Genomic DNA, 15,106 nt, shown 5'->3' with positions numbered 1-15,106 from the left:
AATAATAATGATCAATTTTTCTTGCCAAAATTAACCCTTTGGAAATGAAACTCGTGATTCAGCATCTTGGCAGAGTATGCTATTCCCAACTTTGAAAGCTAAGAAAAAAAATTTGGACACTTCATAAGTGACTTTTATGAATAAGTATGAATAACTCAAACAGCAAACCATCAGCGTAAACAAAGGAAGCATGGAGAATGGCAAACTTTTCATTAACTAGTTGTGCAATTTGCGAATGGTATCCATAGCGTTTAAATGGGGCTCTAAATACAGATCGTTGGCTCTCCCATCCTCTTCGACACCCAATTACAGCCTCCCTGGCAGGTCGGTTGCACCGACTTATCGCAAAGAATAATTAGTTTGAAGATAATTACAGCCCAACAAAGGTCATTTTCAACACGTTTAAATTCTAATAACAGGCTATTCTGATATGTGCTATTAAATTTGCAAAGCCGTATGAAACACCACAGCAATGGTGAGAGAGAGAGAGAGAGAGAGAGAGAGAGAGAGAGAGAGAGAGAGAGAGAGAGAATATTAACACATTCATGTGACATGTGGTGATGTTAAACTTTTTAGCAAACACCTTACAGGGTTAGCCTGTGATAAATTTCACTCTACAATAACATACAATATTTGAACCCATTCATAACAAACTCGGTCTTTTTATTATATTCAATGAAAAATTGCGAAATGAGAGAGAGAGAGAGAGAGAGAGAGAGAGAGAGAGAGAGAGAGAGAGAGATGGAATTACACAAGGGGATATGCTACTACCCGAGGCTAAGGCAGGAAACATAAAGCTCATGGTCTAAAGAATACTGTTAATAGTGTCCAAAAGACCGGATAAGTCTGATCACAATCTGGCTGACCCACTCACGTCAATGATTTACAAGTCTAACAATATTCTTGCAACACACAATTATTCACCACACACATTCTCCCCTAGTGTCCACCTTTCGATGTTCTGCTAATTTTTTTTTTTTAGTTGAGAGTCGGCGCCTAGCTAGCAACGTTAATTTTTAGTTGAAGTCCGATGTTCTGCTAGCAACGTTATTTTTGAGTTGAGATTAATAATCTTGTATGTTCAGGAACCACGTGTGTCAAGATTAATTGGCTTTTCTCAGCTGTAACCTATCCAAGAGTCGTCTACACTTGTCATTGCTTAATTTTCATTTAATATTTGAACCACCAGCAAGACAACATTATCAATTGAGGGCAAGAAGATCAAGAGGGAAGCAGAGAATTAGATGGCGAGATAGGGTGAAGGATGATATGGAGAGAAGAGGTTCAGTGAAAAAGGATGCCTTGGATAGAAGGCAATGAAGAGAGCGCATCAGGTAGCCAACCCTCGAATGTAGAGATAACGGTGGGACAGAAGAGCTCTACACCAGTATCATTGGATAAGGTATATACTTCCCAATAAGCTACTAAAGTTATAAACAGGGTGTCTCCAGAGAGAGTGAAAAACAAGTGTCACTGCTGTATTTGCACAACTTATGAATCGAGAATGAAGACAATGCTTAGAAAATATCCACAGCATTAGTTACTCCAAAACACTACAAAGAATTAGAATCTATGTTTTATTATTATCATTATTAATTGCTAAGCTACAACCCTAGTTGGAAAAGCAGAATGCTACAAGCCCAGGAGCTCCAACAGGGAAAATAGACCAGTAAGGAAAGGAAACAAGGAAAAAATAAAATACTTGAAGAATATTAAAATAAATATACCTTATGTAAACTATAAAAACTTAAACAAAACATGAGGAAGAGAAATTAGATAGAATAGTGTGCCCGAGTGTACCCTCAAGCAAGAGAACTCTAACCCAAGATAGTGGAAGACCACGGTACAGAGGCTATGGCACTACCCAAGACGAAAAGAATGGTTTGATTTTGGAGTGTCCTTCTCCTAGAAGAACTGCTTACCATTGCTAAAGAGTCTCTTCTACCCTTACCAAAAGGAAAGTAACCACTGAACAATTACAGTGCAGAAGTTAACCCCTTGGGTGAAGAAGAATTGTTTGGTAATTTCAATGTTGTCAGGTGTATGAGGACAGAGGAGAACCTGTACAACATATCGAACTTGCTATACAGTCAGCCAACACCAATCATATCAATCTTGAAAACAAAGAATATAATCCCAGAACGCACAGGAAGGTAAGCACGTTATTGAGGGAGGTGAAGACAAGTGAACTAGGAGTATTATTAAACATAGGCCTAATGGGATTAAGCTCATATATCTCTGGATGATGTTATCTACATATCCTAATCTCTACTATAATTTGTCCGAGTATATAATTAATCTCTATTTCTAACTTCATGAAATACGGCAATGTAAAAAAAAAAAATTACACACTATATTATCGATAAAACATAATCAGGGGTTAGACTATTGGAAAACGTCTCTGCCTAGTGATCTTCTGGTCTGGGGTTCGAGTCACGTCCATGCTCTGTTTCTTGTAGAGTCTGCAACCTCACCATCCCTGTGAGCTAAGGATGGGGGGGGGGGGAAGCCTATACGTCTACCTGCTGAGTCATCAGCAGCCATTTCCTGGTCCTCCCTGATTTGCCTCTCCCATTCATGAGTGACCTTCCAATCATCGAAATATAATTAATCGATAAAACAAAACAGAAACAAATTAAAGCTACGAAAATATAAGAAAAATTATAAATCTTACAAATCAAAATGTCCATTTCCCTATAAACAATTCAAACATAACAAATAGTCAATATAAGTATCACACACAGATGTAACATTAACAACTAATGTGCAATTAACGAACACTCAGAAACACGGGTGCTACCGAACGATCCAAACTTGTTATTCAAGAATGTATAGAGGAGGTTTAGGCCTAAGTACCCACTAAAACTCAACAAACTATTCTCTCTCTCTCTCTCTCCCTCTCTCTCTCTCTCTCTATATATATATATATATATATATATATATATATACACACACACATATATATATATATATATATATATATATATATATATATATATATATATATATATATATAGTATGTGCACAATATCATCATCACCTATTGATGCAAAGGACCTCGGTAAGATTTCCCCAGGAGTCTCTGTCTTGAACTTTTAAATCAATACTTATCCATTCATCATCATCCTACTTCACGCCTCATAGTCCTCAGCCATGTAGGCCTGGGTCTTCCAACTCTTCTAGTGGCTTGTCGAGCCCATTTGAAAATTTGGTGAACTAATCTCTCTTGGGGAGTGCGAAGAGCATGCCCAACCATCTCCATCAACCCCTCACCATGAACTCAAGTAATCTCTCCTATACTTTCATTTCTAGACCTGTCCTGTCATACCACGATTCATGTCCATACAGTAACAGTGGCGCCTAATATATGCACTAAATATGTATACAGTATAAATAAATTTAATGTACTTATAAATATATAAAAACTCCCACACGTGTTTAAAACATTAATCGACAAGCTTAAAAGAGTACAGAAAATTAATTCAGTACCGTAAGATTCTAGCTACGACTTTAGGTACAGGTACCAACTAGAAATTTCTCTGTTCTCTGCCATGAAACCAAATAGGCCTAATCCAATTTAGGAACCCTCAACCTCTATACCTGCCTATCTCTTACCAAGACAGCTAAAATCCCATATCATCTTAATGACTACAATTAGCTTGCAGCTAATGTTTTTATGTTGAACAGGCTGACACAATTATCTTAATATGATATATATAAAAGCAATTATAATGTTGTGACTGTTTTTTAAAGATTTTATTTTTCATTTACTGTTCATTACTTTCCTTGTTTTTATTTCTTTATTTCGTATCCTCAATTGGCTATTTTCCCTACTGGAGCCCCTGGGCTTATAGTATAATACTTTCCCAACTGGGATTGTAGGTTAACTAATAATAATAATAATAATGATAATAATAATAATATTAATAATAATAACAACTGGAACACCTATCCGTACCTCCCTCACCGCCAGCATCATTCAGTAACAAAACCTACCATAGTCAATTTTTTTTAGTGAGGCCGATTTGCAGACTCGCAGTGGTGCCTTTTTAGCTCGCTGATTGATTGGGCAAGATAATTGTAACCAATCAGAGAGCAGGAAACGTTTCCAAGCTAAAAGGGCACCGCTGCGAGTCAGTGCAAATGTGCCTCATTAAAAGAATCGAGTACAGATACAAGGCTATGTGTCATGATTATCAAAACTATATTTAAAACTACACATCTCACAACCTTAATCTTAACATCTAAATAGCATTAGGCCTACTAGCAATTCCCATTTCCCCAGTACTGTAATTGTTCAGTGGCCACTTTCCTCTTAATAAGGGTAGAAGAGACTCTTTAGCTATGGTAACCAGCTCAGAAGGACACTCCAAAATCAAACCATTGTTCTAGAAATCTTGGGAAGTGCCATAGCCTCTCCACCCTCTCCACCATGGTCCTCCACTGTCTTGGGTTAAGAGTTCTCTTGCTTGAGGGTACACTAGGACATACCATTCTATCTAATTTCTCTTCCTCTTGTTTTGTTAGTTTATATACGAGATATTTCTTTTAATGATGTTACTCTTCTTAGAATATTTTTTCACTTTTTCCTTTCCTCACTGGGTTATTTTCCCTGTTGGAACCCCTGGGCTTATAGCATCCTGCTTTTCCAACTAGGATTGTAGCTTAGCAAGTAATAATAATATGAAACTTAAGTATTAAAATATAATATTTGAATTTACAATGAAACTCAAAGTGAAAACATCCGCCGCAGATAAATGAAGAGGAAGCGGTATAAAAAACAGTTGGAGTGTCGATTGCTATCCACGAAACATAAACTCACGGGTGTAATACGTAAGTGATCAACGCACTGTTTGTAGTAGGGTTTGACGCAATGCGGATCAGATTTCTTTGCTGGAGGATGAAGGGACTAATGCTGTTAGAGGTTGCGTAAGGCTTCCCTGGAAGGGAAAACGAACTGCTGAGAGAGAGAGAGAGAGAGAGAGAGAGAGAGAGAGAGAGAGAGAGAGAGAGAGAGAGAGAACTGGCTTATTCCTAAAAAGAGAATATTCCCTTCCATTATCTATAATTGCAACAACTACAGGTATAGGTCTCCTAAGAAAATCGACCACTGGCTCATTCCTAAAATATATTCCATTATCAGCAATTGCAACTACTATTGTAATACTGATTAAATCGCCTACTGACTCAGTCCTAAAAAAAAAAATATCAACAATCTTCAATTGCACAAAAGATTGGCTCATTGAGAATGTCTTTTAAGATTTTCCGTGATCAACCTATCCTGAAGAAGTGTTTTAATACTTTCATTGTATTGTTCTCTTATCTGGTCTTCACGTGCTGATTCTCATCTTAATTTGTTGGAGAGGAAATTACGGTTATTAAATTTCTTATTCCTGATCTAGATATTAATCTCTGGCACCGTCGTCCAATCCATTATGCATGTTGCATAAGATTTTTTTTTTTTTAAATTCCGACCATCCTTTACATTTAAATCTTCCCAATACTAGGCATGCAGTTTAATTCTAATAGTCAGACCTTCTCCACCATGAGCCACAATACTACACAGTACTCTAGAAGTTTTATTCCCACTGTGACCAAGTTGTGGAATGATCTTCCTAATCGAGTAGTTGAATCAGTAGAACTTCAAAAGTTCAAAGTTGCAGCAAATGTTTTTATGTTGAACAGGTGACATAAGTCTTTATATAGTGATATATGAATTATCTGTTTTAAGGTTGTTAACGTTTTTTTTTTTAAATATTTTAATTTTGCATCAATTCTTATGTCGTTTATTTCCTTGCTTCCTTTCCTCGCTGGGCTACTTTTCCTTGTCGGAGCCCTTGATCATATAGCATCTAGCTTTTCCAACTAGGGTTGTAGCTTGGCTAGTAATAATAATACTAATAACAATATGATAATTGCATAGGCCTACTGAGAAAATCGCCCACTGCTCATTCCTAAAAAAAATTCCATTATTAGCAACTGCAACAACTATTGGCATACGGAGAAAATCGCCCATTGACTCAATCTTAAAAAAATATTCCATTATTAACAACTGCAACAACTATTGGCATACGGAGAAAATCGCCCATTGACTCATCTTAAAAAAAAGATTCCATTAATAACAACTGCAACAATATTAGGCCTACTGAGAAAATCGCCCACTGGCTCATACATAAAAAATTCTTTCAAATATTAAAACTGCAACAACTATAGGCCTACTGAGCAAATCGCCTACTGGCTCAATCCTAATAAAATATTCCATTATCAACAACTGCAACAACCAAAGGCCTACTGAGAAAATCGCCCACTGGCTCATTCATCAACAAATTCGTTCAATTATTAACTATAGGCCTACTGAGAATCGCCCACTGGCTCATTCCAAAAAAGATTTTATCAACAATTACAACAACTATAGGCCTACTAAGAAAATCGCCCATTGGCTCATTCCTAATAAAATATTCCATTATCAACAACTGCAAGAACCATAGGCCTACTGAGAAAATACCCACTGGTTCATTAATAAAAAAAATCATTGAACTATCAACAATTGCAACAACTATAGGACTACTGAGAAAATTGCCCATAGGTTTATTCACACACAAAAAAAAGATATTTCCTTCCATTACCAACAATTGTAGGCCAACTGTACATAAAATTACGATGATGTCACATAAAAAAACCACACACGCACAGCTTACCTAGTAGACCAAGTCTAGTCAACAGGACATCACGCAGCGTTTAATGGTTTTTAAGAAATACTTTCCAACGTATAAACTAGATATTACTGCTGAACATGTTGCGGGGTAATCCATATCCTGTTTTTATATACACAAAGCTAAAGTAGAATTAGGTGAAGAACCAACTATAAATATCTTCAATTTTGTCAGCATCGCCTATCTAAGCTTAAAGATGCTTTTGTTTTTCTTAGCAGTAAACATAAAGGGGAAAAAATAAGTCTAATAATGACTTTCACGGAATAAAGAACCCACTAACCTTCATCTATACTTCTTTGCTCCAATATCTACCGAACGAATAGCAATATTATCATCGTCAACCATCTATCCGCAGGCTACATTAGCCCTGAGCCATCTTATCAAGTTTGGCAAATAGCAGTCAAGATAAGATAACAAATGGCAAGTCAGCGCGACAATCATATACGATAGCGTCCCTAAGTTAGGTACGGTACTCACAATTTAATCGATTATACTTAAAGTCAGCATTAAAATCATCGAGTTACAGGCTGCCAACGCAAGAGCCCGTGTCTTGCACACGGCAAGACTATCTAAAATGAACGAACAAACGACTTGTTGGAGAAGGCCAAGCCAATATATCTATTTTTTGTTAAGACGGTTATAAAAACAGACGAGTTTTCCTGCTACAACAAAGTCTCTTTCCCGGTTTTCAATGCAGCTCTCTACACACTGTGCGAATAGACACCAAGGATGAGTGAATAATTTCTATTCTTCAGTAATCAGTTCTGGAATAAAACAGTTATAATGTTTAAAAGTAGGCAACACAAAGGCGGGAGAACTGCCAAATATGTCACATATATTAATGATTCATTTAGGCCTATATATATATATATATATATATATATATATATATATATATATATATATATATATATATATATATATATATATATTGCAAACGAAGCAGGTGAAGGAAGAGAACACGATGGTTTGACGAGCTAAGAAAATTTGCGGGTATAGAATGGCACATAGAAAGACCATGAACATACGGAAAAGGAAGGACAATGTTAGAGGTCTTTGTCCTGCAGTGGACTATCAACAGCTGGTATATATATATATATATATATATATATATATATATATATATATATATATATATATATATATATATATATATATATATATATATACACACACACACAATCTTATTCTTTACATAGTGTAGGCTACATGTCAAATGTTATTTGTATGATACTGAACCAAGATACATACGGAACTAAACACTATTTTGATATAAAAAAATGCAAGTAAAATATACCATATAAAACAAGATGATTAATAAAAAATATCTTTATTCAAGTCACCATGAATACCAATGATTCTTACTCTCCTTCACGACTCGTAAATTACTTTATTACAAACACAAACGGAATATACAGACACAAAAGAAATCACTTACGTTATCTACACCCACTGATATGAGCATCAAATCATCATGTCTCTGGCTTATAATTAGGCTACTCTCGATTGCTATGCGGGATCTACATTCCACGTAGACTCGCAGGACCCATTTCATATCTACAATCTTTCTCTAACCATTTCTATTTTAATAGAAGGCTAGTTTATGACCCTTCTTTCAAAGAAGGGGCAATGGTAGTTCCGTCATTACATTAGCATACCTAAAAGCATCAGCCAATTAACATTAATAAATTGAAAATACGGTGATAACACTTTATCAAAACACACTTATTACTTCCCTAACCACATGTACCTTATAACCCTATGAATTATAATGACCGATCCATAAGTGGAAGTAAAAATAGTTATCAGAAAAAAAAAATAGATATTTTCAGGAAGTTCGTCTCTGCTATTGAGCTTCATGACATACCCAAGCATAACTGGAAAATCGTCACACAATAGAAAAAAGGCTGCATCCTTTACTGCTTTATCAAAACGATTAGCCAGACCAAATCATCATATTTACACCCTATATCTGATCCTACTACCAACACAAACAAGATGTGATTATGAGGTGGTAATGGAGATCCAAAGTACGATGAGGACACGACATTGGCGTAGTCCTAGGACCTAGGCAATAGGTCCTAGCCCGTCCCTTCATATCTCTTTTACACTGGAGAGACGAACGTATGGGAGCATGTGCAATGAGTCACCCAGATGTAGAGAGAGAGAGAGAGAGAGAGAGAGAGAGAGAGAGAGAGAGAGAGAGAGAGAGAGAGAGAGAGAGAGAACAACTTCCCCCTTTGATTTCCATCATTCCCATCACCCTCCATCCGTAATGTGAGCACGTGGTAACCCCACTTCCTTTAACCCCTTGCCACGTGCTGGGGAGCACGTAAGCCCAAATCAATACCGACATCCACCCTCTGCAAGCAATGGGCATATGCAAACGTACAACTTCCATCACTGGGAAAATTCATATATGCAGATGGTTTCAGAACGGTGACACAAACCAAAATTCTAAACCTATTCTTTTTCTTTTATTTCCTACTACCAGTGTTAGTAACAAAAAAAATATAATACTAACAATTAAAACTTTCCTGAACTGAATTAATTTCACATTTGTTCAACATGACTCTAAGGGAGCATAATCAGGAAAGTAATGAAACCACATGGGAAAGATCGAAGAAACAACACTATTGTGATTGATCAACAAAATCGGTCTTGCTTTAACGGTATGTTTTGTTCTATTAGTCACACTTCAAACTATCGTAATCATAAAAAACTGCACCTAAAGACATATTACGAGTACCAGATTAATTTTATACTTTAAATCAAGAAAGAAAATACAGCGCAGAAAACTTCCACACCAACAAAGGCTAGGCCTACACTTCACTCCACCAAGCGTTTTAGGAACAATTAACCTTTAAATATATATAAGAAAAGTATTTTATGAAATGATACTACCAGTATTAACTTATGCATCAGAAACTTGGAGCCTTACCAAAAGCCTTAGAACACAAACAAGTTACAACTCAAAAGAGTTATAGAAAGAACAATGATAGGAATAACACTAAGAAACAGAAAAAAAAAGTAGAGAATATTCTATTAACAGAAAAAAAAATGGATATCGGCAGGGCATATAATGAGAATGTCAGATAACAGATGAGCATTAAGAATAACAGAATAGGTTCCTGGATATTGTAAAAGCAGGGGAAGGAAGAGATGGCAATGGATTGACAAACTAAACAGTGGGAGGACATGTCTGAGACCTCTGTTCTGCAGTAGATTGGTAACGGCTGATGATGATGATATATATATATATATATATATATATATATATATATATATATATATATATATATATATATATATATATATATGAAGAGTATTAACTCAAGCATAAATTTCTGCTGTACATTTTCAAATCCCGAAATCTACGAATCCTGTACAATATGGCCAATTAAATGTTTTGAGAGAGAGAGAGAGAGAGAGAGAGAGAGAGAGAGAGAGAGAGAGAGAGAGAGAGAGAGAGAGAGAGAGAGAGAGTGCTTGCATGAACACGTGCGACCCTGAGCGCATGGTAAGCCTGGCGGGAGGTGGAAAAGAGGCTGTGTTGCCTTCAAGTGAAAGCATGTGTTATTCATTAGTGGATTCTTCATCCACCGTGCAAAAACGACTTAATGCTATAATGAAGTAAAATATTCGAAGCATTCGACACAAAAACTATTATCTTTAAGCCACCCAGGCCTACTGTAGGTACAAGGTAAAACATAAGATGGAAATATATCTAAGAAACAATACATCCATTAACTAGGCCGAGTAATAATAGACAATTTATATCGCGAGAAATAACCAAAGGAACATCAAAATCTAATTTTCACTTTCGAGGAAAATTCATTTCAAACATTTTTAAATAGCAATTCCAGTAGTAAATGCAAAAAAGAAATCATTGCTAAAGTAAAAAAAATACATACATAAAAATGGAAGGAGGTAACTAGCACGTTTGACTACATCATAAAATATCACATATTCCATCTCCAGCGTTGGTCCTGCTATGTACGTACATCAGATTGCAACACAATTACCCCTGACTGCATTAGATAAAATATCCTTCGATATGGTTTGCCTGTAACAATACTTTTCAAAAACTACTCTCTCTCTCTCTCTCTCTCTCTCTCTCTCTCTCTCTCTCTCTCTCTCTCTCTATATATATATATATATATATATATATATATAGAATTCGCTCCACCATGGGATCAGAGACCCATGGGGAAATTCCTTTAATCATAAATATTTCTGCCTAATAAAGGACTCGAACCTAAGACCGATCAAAATAAGAATAAAAGTTAGACAGTTTAAACCACTCGGTTGTGAAGAGATAAAAAGTTGATTCCTACAGCTGTATTTAATCCTGACCTATGGAAATCAACCCATCTCCACTATCACACTTGGCCATCTTATGGTAATTTCATCACTAACAACTGTGAATTACATTTTTTTTTTCAATTAAGCCACAAATATCTTTTATCATCGAATATGCTCTGACATTGGATCTTAGCCCTCTAGATAAATCATAAGTTTAAGTGATAAAATTATCATAACATGGCCAAGTGTTACATACCTATCAATCAGATGTAATTGTGGAGATGGGTCGAGTTAGATTCAAGTATAAATTATATACACTACGCGTTTAAAAAAATAGCTCGTTCAACTCCTTTTCTCTCTTCACAGCCGAGTGGTTTTAAACGGTCTAATGTTTATCCCCATTTCTATCGGTCACAGGTCCCAGTCCTTGACCCGGCAGATATATTTATCATTAAAGGAATTTCCCTATGGGTCAGATCCCTCGGCAGAGCGAATTTGATTTTCAAAGGATAGTTGTGGTTTATTTGAATCATTTCAAATCCTATACAGGCCTTCATAAACTATATTTACACATAAATATACTTCCGTTTAATCATTCACTTAAAAATACAGAGTTTCCAGCTACCTTTGTATTGCACACAATCGTTTGTATTCGTTGAATAAGTTATGACAAGCTGACTACTGGCATCAAGAATGTGGGGCTTACCTAACCAATTATGTCACCTGCCTAAGTCGCCATAATGCATATCTTGTAAATGTGATATGCATTACGATATAAGAAAGTTATTCTAGCAATCCAGTAGCAGATTTCCAAATTAATGAATAAAAGAAATGCATACACTGTCCAAATGTTCTTATACATATTTTCCCCAACGTTAATATCAATTACATTAGCCCCTCAATGTCTAAATTTTCGAGATTGATATGTTAAAAATACCCAGCTTACTTGTTGCAAAACATCTTTATAAAAAATTACGTTTTGAGCCAGAAAATTCGACACAATACAGGCAGAAAAGATGACGATTATTATTTTAGCTAAGCTACAACCTTAATAGGAAGAAGAAGAATGCTATAAACCCAAGACCCCAAATAGGGAAAATAGCCCAATGAGGAATGGAAATAAACAAATAAATAAACCACACGAGAAGTAATGGATGAACTTAAATAAAACATTCATAGAACAGTAACATTAAAACAAATCTTACATATATAAACTATGAAAAGAGAATTGTCAGCATGTTCAACATAAAAGCATTCGCTGCAAGTTTGAACTTTTGAAGTACACCCGATTAGGAATATCATTCCACAAACGCAATTTAACCTTTCAAACACTGTACAGTCTATATCATGTTATTATTTACAAGTTTTCAAGTATATAAAAACTAGGGTAGGTCCGCAATTGCAATAATATTCCTATTAGCCATTTAATTCAATTACTTTTAAGTAAAACCTTTTCATAAGAGCAAAATTCAATTTCATCCGGGAAACTATCATATTCTCGTTCAAATTAAAATTAATTCCCAACCATGTAACTACAAAAAGATTGTGCAAAACCAATTAATGATACAATGAAAGAAAGTTATTTTTCCAAGTTTTTCATGAAATCATAAATCTCTGTTTATAGCTGTACATGCATAAAGTAATGAGAGTGCAATAATAGCAACCCTGAAGTTAGTTCCCATGACCATAATAATCATATCACGAAAAACATTGGCCACTAATGGCATATTATTATTTGCTAAGCTACAGCCCCAGTTGGAAAAGCAGGATTCTACAAGCCCGGGGGCACCAACAGGGTAAACAGCCCAGTGAGGAAAAGAAACAAGGCAAAATAAAATATTTTAAGAACCGCAACAACACTAAAATAAATATTTCCTACATAAACTATAAAAGCTTTAAAAAACAAGAGGAAGAGAAATTAGATAGAATAGTGTGCCTGAGTGTACCCTCAAGCAAGAGAAGTCTAACCCAAGACAGTGGAAGACCATGGTACAGAGGCTATATAACAATAAAAAAAAATTAAATCTCTATAAACGTCAAATGCTACAGTAGAATACTCTGTCAAGTAATCTAACAGGAGAAGACATACAACAAAAATAATTTTAACCATGATGAATCAAAATTGAGTAAAAAAACATTTCACAAAAGAAATTTTTGTCTGGAAAAAAAAATAATCTGTTAAGAACCAACTGAAAAAAAAACGCTTGATTTAAATTCGTTTTGTATTAAGTAATTGTAGAGACCTGACAATTTGAAAAAATAATTACAATAGAAATTTTTGTCTGGAAAATAATAACCTGATAAAGACCAACTGACAAACGTACTTAACCATACTGCCTGACTTCAATGTTTTTATAATTATAGCTTATGTAACTTTCAATCAGTTTTGTACTAAGTAATTGTAGAGACCTGACAATTTGAAAAAAAAATTACAAAAGAAATTTTTGTCTGGAAAAAATATCCAGTTAAGAACCAACTGAAAAACGTAGTTAATCATACTGCCACAATGTTTTAATGATTATATTTCATCTAACTTTCGATCAGTTTTATATTAAGTAATCATACAGACGTGACAATTTGAAAATTAAAAAAAAATACAAAAGAAATTGTCTGGAAAAAAATAACCTGTTAAGAACCAACTGACAAACGTAGTTAACCATACTACTTGATTTCAAATGGAGTCCAAACCAAATCATGACTAAATCCAAAAGTCCGTAAGTACAAAATTCTTACCGGCTTAAACTGTTAAATCCAGCCAACAACTGTCGACGAGGTAAATCCAAAACGGCAATATGTATGTATATATCCTTTAGGTAACTGATCACATGATATCACTTCGACATTATTTATCCCGAGTTTAACACGATACTGGTAGAGCCCAGAGGACCCACCAAATTCCCCGGTTCAAGTCAAAGATTTCCTTTCACAATCGATAACTTCCACTTGGTTTTAAGAATAAATAATAATAACTTTTCTAAAGCCCAATTAAATTTCAACAACAGTTTCTTTGTGTAAGTATGTTTCAAAATTAAGGAAAAGTCTAGAATGTACTTTTAAACTTTTTCCTAGAATGAACTAGCTCCGGATGCCTGTATAATGACAGCAAAATTAGCTTCAATAATATAACTGAATATATAAATTATCTAGGTAACATGGCTTATTTCTATTAACACGAAACCACACAAAGAAAAAGCCTACCATACGTTCTAGTCAAGTAATAAAAATCGATGTGTATATGAAAATCTCTTAAACTCCTTTGTCTGCTCAAGGGTTCAAGAAATGTTTACTAACACCACATGTTTAATAACTCTTAGAAGACTTCAAAATATGTTTTCCATATGAAACTGTGACAGCAGGAATACGTAAAGTGAAAGTTGTTGAGTTAAGGTGGTGTGTTCCAACATACGCAACTTAGAACCCTATTCACATGTATAAACTGCCATTTTTATTGCTGTCACAAAGAAAAATGCAGTTGATTTAACTTGTCTTTTCACTTATTTTCTACCCAACAGTGGTTGAAGAGAGCGTCATACCCAAACACAAGTTGCACACACATCCTTGTTGCAAATTTGCCTTTCTTCATCATAAAATACAAAACAGCCTAATTGGTATTCTTACTTCACAAACTAAACAGACAACACTATATTAGTCACTGGGAATGAATAAGATAAGCAGCACACCAATAAACCTTCAATGAAGCATAATGAGCACTTCCACCGCGCACTATAAATATTAAGACCTCGGGATACGAACTGCACTACGTTTACCCAATATCAACGCTGGGGTGATACTGAAATGAGCGCCGCTCTGGCGACTGCCGAGTGGCTGTGCAGGAACCCCCCCCCCCCCCCCACTTCCCAGCCCCATTACCCCACCTAAGAGCTCCTCCTCCTCCTCCTCCACCTCCACCACTACGCCAATAGGAAAGACCCCACCACTACCACCACCACCACCACCAACTGCGCGCCACACACAACACCCAACTAAGTTATCTCTCTCTTTTTCTCCTTCCTTTGGTATGTTAATGATCAACCAGATTTTCCTCCTTTTACAAGGTTACTTACAGAGCCATCCCGCACGCGCACATA

At 35.5% G+C, this 15,106-nt stretch overlaps 1 long non-coding RNA gene across 1 annotated transcript in view; it reads right to left on the bottom strand.

Moving 5' to 3' along the window:
- The window catches only part of LOC137626332 (uncharacterized), a 176,268-nt gene extending 161,467 nt beyond the window's left edge, over nt 1–14,801 (bottom strand). Inside the window, exons 1-2 of the long non-coding RNA XR_011041010.1 lie at nt 14,699–14,801; nt 13,752–14,107 (exon numbers count right to left, since the gene is read on the bottom strand). This is a non-coding gene — a long non-coding RNA (uncharacterized lncRNA). The remainder of the gene's footprint in view (nt 1–13,751; nt 14,108–14,698) is intronic.
- Nucleotides 14,802–15,106: the final 305 nt, after the last annotated feature.

Source organism: Palaemon carinicauda, chromosome 33 (genome assembly GCF_036898095.1).
Source record: "Palaemon carinicauda isolate YSFRI2023 chromosome 33, ASM3689809v2, whole genome shotgun sequence".
Taxonomy (NCBI): domain Eukaryota; kingdom Metazoa; phylum Arthropoda; class Malacostraca; order Decapoda; family Palaemonidae; genus Palaemon; species Palaemon carinicauda.
Note: the sequence above shows the minus strand (reverse complement) of the source record. Positions and strands in the feature narration are given on the sequence as shown.